Source organism: Pseudorasbora parva, chromosome 16, assembly GCF_024679245.1.
Source record: "Pseudorasbora parva isolate DD20220531a chromosome 16, ASM2467924v1, whole genome shotgun sequence".
NCBI lineage: Eukaryota > Metazoa > Chordata > Actinopteri > Cypriniformes > Gobionidae > Pseudorasbora > Pseudorasbora parva.
Genome location: NC_090187.1, coordinates 6296560 through 6314949, shown reverse-complemented (window position 1 = coordinate 6314949; position 18390 = coordinate 6296560). Strand labels below are relative to the sequence as shown.

The following is an 18390-nucleotide window of genomic DNA, read 5'->3' as shown; positions in this document are numbered from 1 at the left end:
GTTTTTGTAGCATTTCAGTTTAGGTATTGGGTAGGATTAAGGGATATAGAATAAGGTCATGCAGAATAAGACATTAATATGTGCTTTACAAGTGCTAATAAACAGCCAATATCCTAGTAATATGCATGCTAATAAGCAACTAGTTAACAGTTAATAACTGAACCTTAAATTAAAGTGTTACCTCCTACGTTGATGGTTTAATTGAACGTGTAGGGTCATTAAAAACTTTGGCCACTAGGCCTACTGTATATTTCAACCTTCGCATGAAGTGTGTCAATCATTGAAACGGTAATTCTCTTAGTGATACTGAGTACGGCGTAGAGATTATGCGTTTTCATTAAGAGACTCTCCAGCCCATCTGCTGCGATAAGAGCTTCTAATGAGAGCCTGTAGAAATCTGAATGACAAAACAAGCCGTTTTTATTGTCTGATAAGAATGCTTGACTACACTGTCTGCGTGTGACTCTCTGTGCTGCAGGATCATGTCGCCGGTCGGTCAGAGGAGAGGCAAAGCTTCCCAGACTCCTGCATTCCTCCACAACCCATCTTTTGTCATGCAGCAGCAGTTATTTGGAAGGTGACACCCTTCCCCCCTCTTTCTCCCAAGTACACGCCAGTCATCTTTCATTAAGGGGAGAGAGGGAGGAACGGAGGAGGAGAGAGTGAATGAGCTGGCAGAGGTCAGGGCATTTAGTAAATCAGGTGCAGCAGAGGCTCACAAAGAAGGTTTTTCTGTCATGGCGAAGTCAGCGGCGGCGAAGTAACTTTAAAAGCAGTTTGAGTGTGAAGAGAGATTTGGCAAAAGAGAAAGTGCCTTTGATCCGAATGCAAGACGTAAACCTGCCGTGGCACGCTAGCAGAGCGGTGGAGAGAAAGAGGGAGGAGTTTTGTTCCCCTTCCCTCTCAGACACACATGAACCTACACAGGTAGAGCAGTTCAAAGTTGGCCACTAGTGATTCATATCAGTCCGAAATCTCATGCATGTCAGGCACTGTAACATCATTCAGCTGTCAGACCGTCGTCAAAGAGCGCTCAAGCTGCCGGACAGAAGAAGAGAAAGCGAGAGAGGGAGGGAGAGCTGGCCTTGGCGCTGAGTAGAGGTGAAGATAAGTGTGTTCTTTCTACTCCTTTCAGCTCTCTGAATGCAGGCTTTGTGTATGTGGCTCTTTTTTCTTACTCTGTTTTTCTCCCTGGTGATATGAGTCCGTCTTCTATTGTAACACGAGGTATTGTCCCACTGGTTCTACTTTCTCTCCACTGTGTAAACGTTACAGTGTTTTTATGGTGCAAAGATACTTGAGCTTTACCTCACTTAACAGGAAAGCTTGTGTTAAGGTAGGTTTAGGATAGGGTTAGGGTAAGGGAATAGAATATACAGTTTGTACAGAATAAAAATCATTGTCTATGGAATGTCTCCACAAAACATGGAAACCCAACAAGTGTGTGTGTGTGTGTGTGTGTGTGTGTGTGTGTGTGTGTGTGTGTGTGTGTGTGTGTGTGTGTGTGTGTGTGAGCCTGTTTATGTGGTTTATGAGGACACAAATTTGTATAACTACATGGGTATTACACTGGTATTACGCTATAAATGTGGTTTATGAGGACATATCAAATGTCCTCATAATTCAAATGGCCTTAAAAACATACTAAATGATGTTTTTTTGAGAAAGTAAAAATGCAGAATGTTTCCTGTGATGGGTAGGTTTAGGGGCAGGGGCAGTGTAAGGGGAGAGAAAATACGGTTTGTACAGTATAAAAACTATTACGCCTATGGAGAGTCCCTGTAAACCACATAGACCAACATGTGTGTGTGTGTGTGTGTGTGTGTGTGTGTGTGTGTGTGTGTGTGTGTGTGTGTGTGTGTGTGTGTGTGTGTGTGTGTGTGTGTTTTTGTTATCTGATGGGTGTGTGGTGTTTGCTGAGGTGAAGTCCTTTGTGTGTGTGAGGGGGTGGGGTTACACGTTAGGGAGTATTATTTGATACATTTTCAAATAATATATATATAAAGTTTAGAATGATAAAAATGTTTCTTTTTTTTAAAGAAATGCTCACCAAGACTATATTTTTTGGTCAAAAATACAGTAAAAATGGTAATACGGTGATATATGATACATATATATATATATATATATATATATATATATATATATATATATATATATATATATATATATATATATATATATATATATATATATATATATATATATATAAATTCCTGTGATCAAAGCTGATTTTTTTTTAACATCATTACTTCAGTCTTCAGTGTCACATGATCCTTTAGAAATTTTTGATTTGGTCCAAAACATAAAATTACATTTTTGAAAAATATTAAAACAGAAAAAAAGTTATTTTGAAATGTAATAATATTTGATTCAATATTTCTGTTTTTACAGTATTGTAAACAAATCTTGGTGAGCAGAAGAGATTAAAAAATATTAATGATTTTAAACTTTTTACTGACGGTGAATATCATGAATATAATATAATAAATAATTATAAAATGATTTTGGATGGATGGATACTGTTTTAAGTTAGTAATTAGCTATATTTAATTTTAATTAAAAATAACAGTAGAATTAATATTGTGTGTTTGTGTGCGTGTGTCTATCTGTCTGTCTGTCTATGTGACCAGGTAAACTCTACATAACGGGGGCAAAATGTCCCCTTAAAGATGGCAATATCAGAAATCTTTGTATTTGTAGGGGTTTTTTTCCGGTTTCCATTAGGAAAAAAAGCTTTGTTCAGCACAAAAAAACATTATGTCCATGGAAACTCCCCATAAAACATCAAAACGTGTAGGATTTAGGAATAAGAGAATAGACTGGAAAATACAGTTTGTACAGAATAAAAATCATTTTCTATGGAATGTCTCCACAAAACATGGAAACCCAACATGTGTGTGTGTGTGTGTGTGTGTGTGTGTGTGTGTGTGTGTGTGTGTGTGTGTGTGTGTGCGTGTGTGTGTGTGTGTGTGTGTGTGTGTGTGTGTGTGTGTGCGTCAGCCTGTGTAACCATTCGAATGGTAAACTTTAAGATAATGGCTTAATGATTTACATTTTAATTAACTTTAGCTGTGTGGACTTTTGTCATGTGACTTCTCACTGTCTTGTTTTATTTAAAAAGAGCTTTGAGGTCAGCCTTGATTTCCTCCCTGTGCAGAACAGAGATTGTAATGTAAATAACTACAGAAAGAAGCTCATCTTTATCGCTTTAGATTTACATCTTCTGAACTTAGTTGGCTTGGTTTGTCTAAAGTTGATCTGAAATGCCCCCTCTCATCTGTTGTTATTGTAGTGTAGATTCTATTTTATTTCAAAATAAAAATATATTTTTGTAAAAAGCTGTTTGTTGGTGAACCTTCAGAGTTGATCAATTTTCTGTTCCAGCACTTCTGATGTCGCTTCAGTGCAGGCAAAAACAAAACAAAACGAAAAAGAACGAAAAAAACAAAAAACAAAACGAAATGAATGGACTATAGACATCTCTAACTGGAGTCACTGATTTTCAGCATGGAACTGAAGCGAGGAGGAATATGCAATGCTAATAAATTTGTAAAGACAAGGACCGCATCATACTGTACCTTGAACAGTAGATAGATTTGACGCTTATAGCAAACAAAATCACAAAGATAATGAGTGTTTCCAAACCGGCGGTAAGTATTTTTACTTTCCAAGTATTTTTGTTTTTCCAAGTATATGTACTTTATCAGTGTTCTTCTTTGAAAAACCTTTACTTCACAACATTCCAAAACATAATATCGTACTTTTTACTGCAATACATTTCATATTGAATATCATTTAATACTTAATTACATTAAAAATGTAGTACTGTATACTTTTACTCAAGTAAAAGTAATTCAAAGTTTTACTTGAGTAAGTTTTACAAGTAAGAAAGTACATTTTTTTATGTAATTAATTATTTAAGGGAAGAAAACAACAACTTTTATTTATGAACTATATTGCAGTAAATTATATGATATTATACATTATGCTTTGGAATGTAGTGAAGTAAAAGTTTTTCAAAGAAAAATAATAAAGTATAAGAAGAAGAAATAAAGTAAAAATTTACTTGAGTAGAAAGTAAAAATACTCCACTACTGTCCGCCTCTGTTCCAAACACACTGAGCCCACAGAGGTAATACATTGTTTGTCTTGTTTTCTAAAGACAATGCAAAAGATGTCATAACAAATACACACAAAAGTGATCCAAGGAAGGAACAGCGGTGAACAGGGTCATGGGTGGCCCGTGTGGTTCGATCAAACAGATGAGCTACTGTAGTCAGAATACACAGTGCATTGCAGTTTGTTGCGTATGGGGCTGCATAGCCGCTTACCAGTCAGGGTGCCCATGCTGACCCCCGTCCACCACCGAAAGCGCCAACAGTGAGCATCAGAACTGGACCACGGAGCAATGGAAGAAGGTGACCTGGTCTGAGGATCCACGTATTCTTTTATAACACATAACACATGGATGGCCAGCGTGTGTGCGTCGCTTACCTGGGAAACACATGGCACCAGGATGCACTATGGGAAAAATGTATTAGACATAGCTAAATACGCATTAATATTTACATTTACATTTTATATTAATCATATAGAAGACGCTTTTATCCAAAGCGAGGAGAACCAACCATAGGGCAACAAGTTGGTCTAGCACGTAGCAAGGTTTTTTTTTTTTTGTTGTTGTTGTTGTTGCTTCTTTTTTTATATAAATAGATAGAAAGTGTATATTAATAGCTTTAGTGTTTATGAAAAATATGCATCTCATGAAAAAAATGTCTAAAGACTCAGTAACTCCGGTTAAGATGGGCAGGTCTTTCCACCAGTAGATTAACAGTCAAGGGAAAGGTCAGGGAAAGTGATTGTGTGCCTCTGGGATGATGGCAGCACAAGGCGCCGTTCACTTGCGGAAAACGAGATTCTGGAGGGCACATAAGTCTGAAGTAGTGAGTTTAGGTATGGGGTGCAGAGCCAGTTGTCGTTCTGTAGCCAAACATTAGTGCCTACAGTACAACCGCATCATATTTAATGAGTGACCCGTGTGTTAGTGTGGTAACGCTGTGACATCTAAATAGCCTGCCTCCATTTGAATTCTGTAGTTCAACCTGTAAAGCATGACACTACTAGTAATGCCAAGGTCATGGCTTTGCAGACAGACCTGCTGATTGAGACTGTTGCTCACGTCATGTGTAGACTGCCGTGAAAAAAATGGAAGAAAATGGCCAATTTAATTTCTAAAACCTCTTTAGAAATGGTAATTAAATTTTTGGTGTGTGTTTTATATATGCATTGTTGCTAATATAATTTGCTTTCGTGTGTAAATGATATATATATATATTAAAGGGTTAATTCACCCAAAAATGAAAATTATTTAATTAATTCCTCACCCTCATGTCGTTGGACACCCGTAAGACCTTCATTCATCTTCAGAACACAAATGAAGATATTTTTGTTGAAAGCTGAGAAAGGCTTCAGAAAGGCCTCCATTGGCATTCAGTACATTTCCACTCACAAGACCCATAAAGGCACTAAACACATCGATACAAAGTCCATCTCACTACAGTGGCTGTACAATAATGGCTGTACAATTTTTGGGTGAACTAACCCTTTAAGTTTCTGTCAGTAATTTAAAAAATCAGCTCGACAGGATTGATAGGTTTGAGAAGCTCTGCTCTACATCGAGCCACAACTGCAGCAAGTTTTCTTAAAGTACTGGTTGTCTCATGGATGGCAGCTCTGTCTTTCTTTCTCATTATCATCTATCATTCTGTCTGTATCTGTATCTCTCTCTCTCACGCTTACACACACAGACATATGATTGAGGCTTTGTGGGGTTTTTTTGACTATAAGACACTAAGAGATAGAAACTGATTTGGTTTCCTGGCTGGGAAGAGAGAAAGATTAGCCGGATTTCAGACCTCAAAGGGACAATTGCAGCATGTGAGGAGATATTAAGTGGAAAGGGAGAGATTGAGTAAGGGAGGGTGAGAGCAATGTTTTTGAAGATTAGCCCCCTAATGCACGGGGAATCAGACTGGGGACGGACTAGCACACTGAGTTTTTATAAGTGATATCCCACGATCCCTTGCTGCAAAGCCACTGGAGAGAAGATCTTAATGGCTGTCAGTTCTTCTCTGGTGGCGTAAAGATTGAAAGAGATGTTTCAAACATGGGTCTGAGGTTCATTCTTCAAACCTTTGAAGTTCACACATGCCTAGAGATTTTCCGTTGTTAGTTCGGGGCACTAATGATCAGACGCTTGACTTGTCACTGTTTTGTGGTGTTGTGTTAAGCCAGCATCCAACAAATCTGTGCTCACAGAAAGGTGGCAATACGATTCATTTTACAAATACAAATAATCGGACCAGCACATGTTCTCAGTCTGCTGTCAGCTGCCTTCTATAGCCACAATGAAAACTCTTAGATAGAAACGCTCTGTATAGGCTGCAACTCACTTAGGGGCCTTTGTGTTCAAAAACAGCTTGATGGAGTGCCACAAAATTGAATAGAATACAATGGTTTAACTACTTTTAGCATAACTTCTTAGCAATGGAAAATGCAGTACACTAAGAAAAAACAGTGTGATGTGTCATAGCCGTCAAATACACTTTACTAGCATGCGTTTAAATCCACAAACAGTTGGAAAAAAATAGTTTTGCATGCCATAACAATTATACTTTGCATGTTGCGAGTATGCTGCTAAGCAAACAGCACAATATTCAAATAGGAATAATATTTTGTGAAATATTTTACCGTATATAGAGCTATTTTTATTCATACTTTGCAGCATTCAGTAAAATAATCATTTTTTTTTTGACTCCGGTTGCCATCATGCATTATTATTTTCACTGAGCTCACTCCAATGCATATTGGTGAATATAGTAGCATTATCATGTACCGTATAAAACATGGATATTCATGATAAATTATAAAAAATGTAGATTAATTTAAAGTGGTTACTGATGACGGCAAAACATATTTAAATGCATTACCAAATTAATATCCAAATATCGATCAATATCCTACCAATACTCATAACATTGAATAAAAAAATCTGTAATGTCAGCATATAACTGGTACGGTACAGATATAATATTGGGCATCTCTTTGAACGAGGTATCTTAGAAGGCAGTGCCTATGATTAAAATGTGAGAAGAGCTTGCTAGAATAGATTAGTTCGATTCTGGAAATTCAGAACTGCCCGTAAAACACAGTGTGTGAAGAACGTGCTGAAGTGATTGTGCTTCAATCAAAGAGATCTCATCCCTGATTATATTCACTGATTATATTCACTTTACAAAGTCCCTTATTTAAAAGGGCAACACTGCTGTAATCCCAGGTCTTCCCTACAGATTCCCTTCCATATTAAGAGCATTATCATACTGTGACTGACAGCAGCAGTCCCACCTGTCCTCCAAAAGAACACGAACATGACAAAGACAGAGTTGAATAGATTAATAATTATCTAAATATTGTAGAATTTATACAGTTGTCAGAGGAACAATCCTGCTGTAACATGGGGTTACCATAAGCACTTAGCTCAAGGGCACAATGGTGATGGTTCACAACCAAGCGGCAACCTCCCGCGATCTCTCTTGAAGCCAATACAGAAGTAATGTAAACTGCAATTCCTCAACTGGCCACTAGGGACAGGCTCCAGAAGGGAGCAGAATCTCATTGAGCCCCATGTTAAAATTCTCAACTTTAAAGCAGAAAAAAACATGTTTACAGCCTGGTACAAATTGTGGTTTTGGCTTATAAGGCTAATGTTGATCTTCATGACAACTCTGAGGGGGGTGAATTTTTTTATAACTCATTCGTTTACGTTATATAAAGCCTTAAATTCTGCATAATTAAGGGCGTGGTTACAAGTGGATAGCCATTTATCCGCCGTCTATAGTTATTGCTTCACCTCAGCTCCGCGCACATCCCGCCTTTTTGCCCATTTTCTGTTATCCGGGAGTGACACGCGTTGACCCGCTCACAAGATGGCAACGCCCAGCTCGCCTCTACTTTAAGCTTCAGAACGGCTAATCAGAATCCTATGGGTGACGTCACGGACACTACGTCCATATTTTTTTACAGTCTATGTTCACAACGTAGTATGTTTTTGTGAAAAAAATACATTTTTTTTTTTTAAATTTAATTAAGTATTAAATGATATTCAGTATGAAACCTAGTGCTGTCAAATGTACAATAGTATGCTTTGGAATGTTGTGAAGTACAATCTTTCCAAAGAAAAACACAGCACAGACACTTGAAAAATGCACTTAAAGGGATAGTTCACTTTGCAATTAAATGTTGATATGTTTTAGCTTACCTCATGGGCATCCGAGATGTAGGAGTATTTGTTTCCCCAATAGTTTCAATGTTGATCATTTTAGGTCAAACCTCAAAGAGCATACACAGAGAAGTCCAAATTAAACAATCCCCCATCATAAGTACACACTGATGGCATAAGACACAAAACGAGCGGTTTGTGTGAGAAAATGAACAGTATTTATATCGTTTTTACCTCTTGTACACCACAGGAAACACGCACGCGCGTCCTCGGATCAGTCGGACGTAGTGGTGTACAAGAGGTAAAAACGATATAAATACTGTTCATTTTCTCACAATTGAAACTACTGGGGAAACAACTACTCCTACATCTCGGATGCCCATGAGGTAAGCTAAAACATATCAAAATTTAATTTCAAAGTGAACTATCCCTTTAAGCAGAGTAAAAATACTAACTGTCCGCTTCTGGCTTGGACTCTTTTCACCTATTATATATTGTTAGGAAGTATGTGATTTCAGATGCAGCCAATCACTGTTTGTGTTCATGAATGAATCAGCACTTTCAAATGAATTTGTTGAGTGAATTATTCAAATTACTCTCTTATAAAGACAGTCACTTGTCGCCACCTACTGGTATAACAATGAAACCTGCTGAAAGATTCGGTAAAAATCAGCGCCATTTATACACACCTCTCAGACTGACCATTTTCTGACGAGGCTTTGAATTACAAATACTGTAGTATATGCTCTCTTGGAACGCTACTCGGGCCAATGGGATTTGAGAAATTATTAAAGGGGGGGTGAAACACTCAGTTTCAGTCAGTGTCATGTCAATCTTGAGTACCTATAGAGTAGCATTGCATCCTGCATATCTCCGAAAAGTTTTTATTTTTTTAATAATTATATAAGAAAGATGCGCTGTTCCGAGTCTTTCCGAAAAAAGCCGAGCGGGTGGGGGCGTGTCGTGTGAGCGGAGCTAAATAATGACGTGTGCAGCAGCGCGCTGTGTGTTGAGTCGAGCGTCATCCCTAACAGCGGAAAAAAACTTTATTCAAAATAAAAATATGGCTTTTAATCAGATACAGCCATACATCTATGATCCGGAATCAGACCCAGAGGCTGCAGTTGAACAGGAGCAGCAGCAAAAACGACTAGAGCAGGACGTCTGTATGTGGTAAGTTACAAGTTATACACTAACTATATAATATACTTAGCGGCTTGTGTTATTTACATATTTATACTTGAATTATATCGTCGTATTTTTGTCTTTGAAGGTGTACATGTGGGAAGTGCAGTTGTGCACGTGTGTTTGTGTGTTTACGCGTGGTTTGTGTAGACAGTAAGCGGACTAAAAGCAGTCTCACTCACCCTTCTAACGTTGGGACTGCTCCATCCTTCAGCATTAGGCGATTGGGAAAATTCGGCGTCGAGCTGGGCCTTGTTTATGAAACAGTCGGCACCGAAATGCAGCGAACAGATATAAACATTCGCGCAACTCAGTTGCTGATCCGGAAAAGCAAATTACATCCACTGTTGCCTTAACGCGGGGTTTTTGGGGAATCTGTGCAGGACTGTCTTGGTCTGGCAACCAAAAACCCACTTTTTTGGTGACATTGTTATGTGCTATGTGTAATTGTCACCTGTCCAGCATCCTACAAGCCCCGCTTTGATGGGCTGTTGCTTTCGCTCTCTCCCTCGCTCTCTCTCACGCGCTTCCGGTAGAATTGTCCGTAAGGCCCATACAAGGAAATTCCGCCCCCACTAACGTCAAAGGGGACGCATGATCTCAAAAAACTTGCCGAAACTTATGACTAACCGGAAGTAGTATTTTTGACAAAGAAATACTCCCATCAAACGTCCACCTTAACTTTGGAAACTTTGTCTATGTTTAGTATGGGATTCCAAGTCTTTAACAGTGTAAAAAGATCAGTATGCATGAAACAGCATTTCACCCCCCCCTTTAAGTGGACATTTTCTATCTCGGTTTCAAACTGAAAATATACATGCTACACTGTAAAGGTTGATTGTATTTTTTTATTTTTTTATTATTTTTTTACAAAATGGCTCTCAAATCAATCAATTAATCTCAACTTGGGTTTTCTGAGTAAACAAGGAATACTATGTGAATTACTGTGTGAACAGATTTTGTTACAATTAATTCAAGTTAACTAACCATTGTTGGTTAGAATCACTGTTGGATTTTACAGTGTACAAAAACTCATCTAAATGGATGTATAGAGGTATGCAAGCTGTTACAGGACTGTGCTTTTACACAGTCATGTAACTTATATAGGTTGATAAGTGTAATGTTGAGATAAGGTGGTGTGTGGATTGTTTGTTCACCCAGATCAATACTGGAGTGCACTAAAAGGGGCTCACTGGTTTAATGTGCACTGCCTTATACTGCAGATGAGATGAGTATGTAGGCTATAAAAGCCAGCGGGGGCTGAGTGTTATGTATAGTATTTCACCTCCCTCCACTACACAACCTCAGTAATTCTTGTTTTACTAGGGCACCTGTCCCTGTAGAGAAGGCTTGTGAGGCACGTTGCTTGTTCAGCTAAAGATCCTTATGAAAGCCGCCCAGCTAGCCCACCTTGACCCGGCTCTCTCCTTCTCTCTCTCTCGCTTGCTTTGTTTCCTTTTCACTTTCAATATCACTCTTTCTCTCTCTTTTAATGGATTTGTTTGGAGTCCTTTCACCTCTTGAAAGTGTCATAAAGATCCTCTACAAAGTGACCTATTATAAAGCATCTTAAACCGAAGCCATAAAATGCATGCATTTCCTGTTTGGAAAGATTGACTGGGCAGGACAGATTTGGCTGAGGTGGCATTTTAGTGTTCAGCCTGAGCAAGAATCGGCAGGTTTTGTAATATAAGACACAAAAATGAGAGTTAAAACCCAATGTGACCTCAACTCTAAAGCATTTGTGCCATTCACTCCCACAAGCTGTAGAGACAAGCCCTCAGGTGATGCTGTGTCATCCGTGGTTTCTCCTTACTCGCTCTGTTCAGAGAATATTAATAAGCAGCAGATGAGAGATATGAGCAGAGAGATTTATGTGCTGCTGATCAGCCATGGAAAAGGCAGGTTTCAGCTTACCTGTGCCAATGCAAACAGACAAGACGTTCTCCCTGCTGGGTCCTCAAAACAGGTGCCACATCCATTACACTTCAGTAAACAAGTCAGGATATTTTCTTCTACTGCACATGAAGAGTAGAAGATAGAGTAAAAGAGAAAGCATTCAGAGGTTTTAGATTCTCATGGAAAACCTTCAAATATCATTGTAATATTGTGTGTAATTTCTAATTTTAGAAAGTATTTTAACATAAAATATACACTATTATGGAAAAGTCTTTTTAAAAGTTATACTCAGCTTTAAAATAAAAAGATTAGACTTTATTTTGATGGCACTCTTCATACCTGACTATAAGTCTTCATGCCAACGAACTGTCATTAGAGTATTAGTCGAGTGATGAGGCTAGTTCACACCAAGAACGATAACTATAAAGAAAACTATATGAGCATCAACAACAGCGGAGTGCGTGCTTTTCTGTCGCTTTAAATGCTTCAACTCGTTACAGCGGGATGGATTCTGATTGACTGTCAATGTTTTATTGTTCATCAGCTGGGTAAAAAAGTTCTGAACGTGATTCCAACAATACCGTTTCTCAATGCCGTTATCGATATAGCTGTGGTGTGAACTCTGCTATTCTTTCATATTGAGAATGATTTTTAGAACTATATCTTTATTGTTATCCTTGGTGTGAACGGGCTTTTAGACTGTTAGGGGTAGGGTTAGGGTTAGCAAAATAAGGAGTTAGGGTTAGTAGATCAATTTGACATAAAGTTATCTATATTCCGATAGTGGAATCAGGGCCCTCCTTTACATATGCATTTTAAGACATAAGCAAATCAAAGAATCAGCTAACTGTAGCTTTAAAACCATGTCAGTGTGCATTATAAATTATTTTAAAGGACAACTCCGGTGAGAAATGAACCTAGGGGTAATTAACAGATGGTTACCGAGTAGATCGTTCTCTGGGATGTGTTTTCATGGAAATCGAATGTAAAGAGTTTTATCTTTAAAAACAGATTAGCTTATAACACTAGTCTATGGGGCACACAGTAGTGAAATTAAATCGCTAGTTAATACCACTAACAAGGCTAAAAATAGCCTCACACTAACACAGTAGCATAATGAGGGTCCCAACATGCAAACCGAAGCATTGAGAACTTTGTAAGAGTACAAACAGTTTAATAAGAAGACAGTTTATAGACATAGTGCATTACACTTTCACGGACAGGCGCCATCTTGGAACACAGTCTCGACTCATCGAGCGACGAGAGCTCTGCTAAGTGATGAACTGTGACTTGGAATCTCATATGGTCCGTTGTTTCCGGAAGAAAACACTGAACGCGACAGAGAAAATAAATAAATAAATAAATAAATGTCCATGTTATTACATTTCACAAACTTAATTCCTATCGACCAGCTCACTTAGAACAGCGCTCGTAGATCGATTCATCGAGACTGTTTTTCGAGATGGTGCCTGTCCGTGAACGCGTAAGGCACTATGTTTACAACGTATCTTCTTATTAAACTGTTTGTACTCTTACAAAGTTCTCAATGCTTCGGTTTGCATGTAGGGACCCTCATTATGCTACCGTGTTAGTGTGAGGCTATTTTGAGCCTTGTTAATGGTATTAACTAGCGATTTAATTTTACCACCCTGTGTCTACCCTGTGCCCCATAGACTAGCGTTATAAGCTAATCTGTTTTTAGAGATAAAACTCTTTACATTCGATTTTCAAGAAAACGCATCCCAGAGAATGATCTACTCGGTAACCATCTGTTAATTACCCCTAGGTTCATTTCTCACCGGAGTTGTCCTTTAAGAAGACAACAGATTTTTATAAATGAGAATCTGGTTAAATGTTGCAAAAAAATTACAAATTAGAAAATCAGAAAATCTGTTTTGTTGTTAAATTGAGCCAAAGACGACATATGTGTGACTCTGTCTTTGAAAACCTAGCTAAAGTAAATTTTTGTGATTTACATTATGTAAAGAACATTATTTGAACATATAACCTTGATATATTTAATGTTGAATGAGTAAGATCATGTCAAAGATAGAAATCAATTGTCAAACATCAGTCGTTGTTCGAAGCGCCGGTTGGTGGTTGTGGCATTTGTCCCGCCTCTCCTCCACTGTGATTGGACATTGATGTTCACCCAAAGTTGAACTGTGGACGCTCAATGCGTAAAAATGGACAAAACCTGCCAGTTGTTGGCGCTATTGAAAAGTGCGGCGCATCCATTGGAAACAATTGAAAACATACGCCGGGCGAGGCGAGAACACCTGTTTGTACACGCCGCCTTAATAGGCTATTATTTTGCAACTTCTATTATGTACACCTCGGAGAATTACCGAGGTCCGGACTTCGGGGACCTCAATGGTGGGTACGACCCCGAGTAGAATGTCTGTTGGGGGAGCATCAAAATAAAGTGTAAGCAGATATTAAGCAGACAGTAAGGTTTCATTATGCTTTATATGTACTAGAATGAATACTTGTACAGCATTCATTAATCTAAGTTAAATTTCAACATTTACTAATACATTATGTTGCTGGTGTTCCCATCATGCACTGGGGCATGACTAAATTAATATGGTTGATTTTTCGTTTTCTAGCTGTACTTACACTGTTTTATCATTGCTTTTGTTGTTAGGTTTAGTAATGTGCCATTTTTGTACTCAAAATGACACATTCATACTCAAACATGATTCGTTGAATGTTACCGTCATTGTGTTTTTTGTACAAAGTATCGAGGTCTCACTTGTGTTCAAGTGCCACATTACTTCTATTATGTAGATATGGTGCCCACACAATATCTATTGTATTATTTATTTGGATGTTTCTAAGTAAATCATACACTTTTAAAGCATGGTTCAATTCAGTGTTATATTGTTTGAGTAAAAAGTATTTTAAAAGGAAACTTCAACTACACACAAAAAACACTAGAGGATGCTAAAATGAAGTTTACTTTATGTGCAAATTTTCTTTCAACAGAAAGAAAAATTAAGTAGTTTGTTCAAAGACTAGTCTTGTTTGACCTACATAATAAAATTATGCAAAACAAATCTTATTTCTTAAGTAAATCAAGCATCCAGAAAAGTGTTAGTGTAATGCTAACAAATGAGACCGTAAAGTGTTCCCATGTCTGCTAATACTCTACTAATATTATAATGAGGGTTAGTTGACTTGTAGGTGAAACGTTATTTATAGTTAGTGGAATATTTAAAGGGGACCATCAAAATTAAGTAATCATGAAGGACTGGAAATATCAAAATTCATGGTTCAAAGATGTGGGAGCTGATTGAACATAACAAGTAGTTGCGTTAAATCTCACAATATTTGAGTTTTTTTTTATTATTATTTAATTTTTTAACATATATTAATTATTAAGATATCAGTTCAACTTCTCTGTTCCGTCCTGTACTGTTGTGTTGTGCTTGGTCTAACTCAACTCAAGAACACGCCTAGAGACAGGCTGGTCTGGGTCAGATGAACCCGAAACCACTGATTAGTTGACTAGTTACTGTGACTGGCTGATTACAACATACCTATGTCTTATAAATACACATAACTTCTGTTTCTAAATGATCTATATAGTATTCCAGTCCAAATACATCAATTTACATTGAATTTCCAATTCAGAATAAACTGGGTGTGAGGGTGAGAGGGTGCTTGAGAGGTGCTCTGAGGACAGGGGTGCTGGCAGCAGTTGAAACACATTCTCTAACTGCAAGGGGGCACATAGAGGGAACCTGGTCGTTTGGATTTACAAACAGCTGACCTTTAGTGCTGGGCGTCCAACACCAGGAGGCCTGTAATGCCTGAATGGACAGGAAAGGAAGAAGAAGAAGGGAGTTCAGTGAGAGACAGGTGTGTGGCCAAGTAGCTGTGTCAAATCACATCTTGATGATTTTTATGCAGATTAAACGAGAAAGAGCAGAAAATTGTCCATATGAGTTTAGCTGGTATGTGCGCCTGTAATAATTCATAGTTTTATCTGGTTTTGTCAGGGCATCGTGGGAATCAACTTCTCTTAGCCTGCTGTTTTTTTTTCTTTTTTCTTTTTTCCCGTGAATAGAAGTCATAGAAAATAGATGTCTGATGTAATAAAATTCAAATAAAAAAGTTTACCAGGTAAAACATTAAAGGCAAGTCAATTTGACACTATTCTAAATGGATGAGAAAGATTAAAAGCGCTGTAAAATAGCCAATTAATGCTCACCTGTATATGCACATTTTATATTAACGTTTCGTGCTGCTTGACAACAACCAACAGCCGTCAGGCTAATTAACTAACATTTATTTAGATTTGTATCATCATAGCGTGGAAAAATGTACTGAGCATAAGGGTCTTCTGTTGTGCTTGTTCCAAAAATTAAATATTGGTGTTGATGTTGGTTATATATGTTGATGTCATTTCCAACAAAAGTTTATTGAAAATGTCAAGTGGTCCAACCATTAAGTAAAAACAAATAGCACATTTTCTTTAGACTTTTACCATCTTGTGTGATGTTTACATTTATGCATTTGGCAGACGCTTTTATCCAAAGCGACTTACATTGCATTTTAAGGTGCACATTTTACATTTTTCCTGGGATTCAAACCCATGACCTTGGCGTTGCTAGCGCCATGCTTTACTGTTTGAGCTACAGGAAAGCCACAAGGAACAGTGGTGAACCGGCGACAGGGTCATGGGCGGCCAAGGCTCATTGATGCACGTGGGGAGCGAAGGCTGCCCCGTGTGGTCTGATCAAACAGATGGGTTACTGGAGCTCAAATTGCTCAAGAAGTTAATGCTGGTTTTTGATAGAAAGGTGTCAAAATACACAGTGCAATGCAGTTTTTTTTTTTTTTTCTGTATGGGGCAGCATAGCCGTAGACCAGTCAGGGTACCCATGCAGCAGCAATATGAGCATCAGAACTGAACCACAGAGCAATGGAAGAAAGTGGCCTGCTCTGATGAATCATTTTGTAAGTTGCTTTGGATAAAAGCGTCTGCTAAATGATTAAATGTAAATGTAAATTAATCACGTTGACAAGAATTGTTGCAGAGCATGTACACCCTTTCATGGAAACGGTATTCCCTGGTGGCTGTGGCCTCTTTCAGCAGGATAATGTGTCCTGCTACAAAGCAAAAATGGCATTGGCCTCCAAATTCCCCAGATCTCAATCCAATCGAGCATCTGTGGGATGGGATGAACAAACAAGTCTGAGCCATGGAGGCCTCACCTCGCAAATTACAGGACTTAAAGGATCTGCTGCTAACATCCTGGTGGCAAATACCACAGCACACCTTCAGGGGTCTAGTGGAGTCCATGCCAACAGATCAGGGATGTGTTAGCAGCAAAAGAAGGACAATGCCTAATCGGTGTATATGTATTTGACTAATCTTATGAAAATCATAACAGACTTAATTCAGTAGTTGACGTTGATTATACAAGATTTCTCATTTATCATCTGTTTGAATAAAATGTAAAAAAAAAGAAAGAAGAAGTATTAGATCTGGAAACAGAAACAAAAATGTCACGTAACTGACCCATGAAGATATTGGATGGGTGAACGAAAGAGCCATATTGCATCATTGGTCAACCGCGGGTGACTGAGTTATAAATTATGTTCGACTGAAGGAGACAGTCAGTATATTTTTTCTAGTTAACCTCTTTGTATCCCTGTCAGTGTGAATTCTGTCTGTGTAATGAAGAGAAGTTTTAGCTGTATTGTTGGTTTTGAAAAGGCGGTGGAATGCACTCCAGAAACGGCTGCCTCTTCACTGGGTTAATTGCTTGAGGTTACATTTCACAAGGCCCATTAATGAAGGTTGACCATGTGTCTACAGGACCGCATACTCTTTATAGAGACCCACCAAGTTAATTTCCAACTTATTTTTCTGTATACAGATAGTTTTGACTCGAGAAGACATGCAGTACTAGCACTAAGTGTATTTCACACAAAGTCCTTCCGTACACTTTCTGCTTCTCTCTTTTTTTCCCCACCAGCCGCACACACTTGGCATCCACTGCTAAAGTTTGAGAGAAAGTTTTGCTGCCGTGGCAAGTGTATGTGTGTGTGTGTGTGTGGGTGGGTGGTTTAATCTGGTAACGAGCGGTGAAGAGCTCAGGATGGCCTTGAGTGTGCAAGAGCGCCACGCATAAAAGACGGCAGACAAACAAACAAAGGCCAGTGTCAGCAGAGTCAGGTGATGAAGGACATCAGTTTTCAATTACAGTGGTGACCAGTGACCACACAGGACAGCTCAACACAAGCTCAGAGGCAAACAATACACACAAATAAACAAACATTCTGAACAAAGACGCTTTGCACAAGTCAAAAGGGTTGTACGCAGTACAGAAAAGCAGTTGACTATATATCCAAATAACGCTGATGATCCAAAAAAGAAAAAAGAGGGAGATTTGGGGTTTGTATTGTTTAATTCTGCAATAGTAATGAAGATTTCATTCTTAAACATACTTTTAAATACATACATTTGCACATTTTTTGGGCTGAACTATTCATTAAAAGCAATGAATCTAAATTCTGGTCCTGGCGCCCCACTGCTTTGCCAATTTTTTATGCACCAAAATCACTCCCTCCACCCTCATTCATTCTTTTTCTTTCCTACATACTAATATAGTTAACTTGAGGGAGTGAATGAAAATGAGTGAGTGAATTCAGAGACTGTTAGACACTCGCTATTGAAGTGCATTATGGGATTGAATGTGTGCAGTCAATAACGTCCACTATGGTTTCAGACACCAATCGAATGGCTGTCTTCTCAAACGGTGCCCTATTTAAGGGTATATGGGGTGATTCACCTGATTCAGAGTGAGTCTGATAAGAGAGACATAAAATGTGCAGTGTTGGCATGCCAGGACCACTAGGATTGAGAACCACTGCATTAAAGACCAATTTTAAGGGTAAGCTTACTTTGCCCATTTTAAATTCAAGACTTTCAGGAGTTTGACAGAGGGAATGTTAGAGGACGGGACATTGTAATTAAGCGCATTGGATTGGGTGAAATGTGTGAGTGCATG

At 38.4% G+C, this 18390-nt stretch overlaps 1 protein-coding gene across 7 annotated transcripts in view; it reads left to right on the top strand.

Moving 5' to 3' along the window:
- large2 (LARGE xylosyl- and glucuronyltransferase 2) overlaps window positions 1-18390 on the top strand; it is a 128159-nt gene that overhangs the window by 51265 nt on the left and 58504 nt on the right. For 2 of the 7 annotated variants that reach the window (XM_067419538.1, XM_067419537.1), the window contains exon 1: window positions 895-1101. The exons of the other annotated variants lie outside the window; for them this stretch is intronic. The gene's annotated coding sequence lies outside the window, so the exon portion shown is untranslated. Of the gene's footprint in view, window positions 1-894; window positions 1102-18390 lie in introns of those variants that run through there. 7 annotated transcript variants of the gene reach the window in all.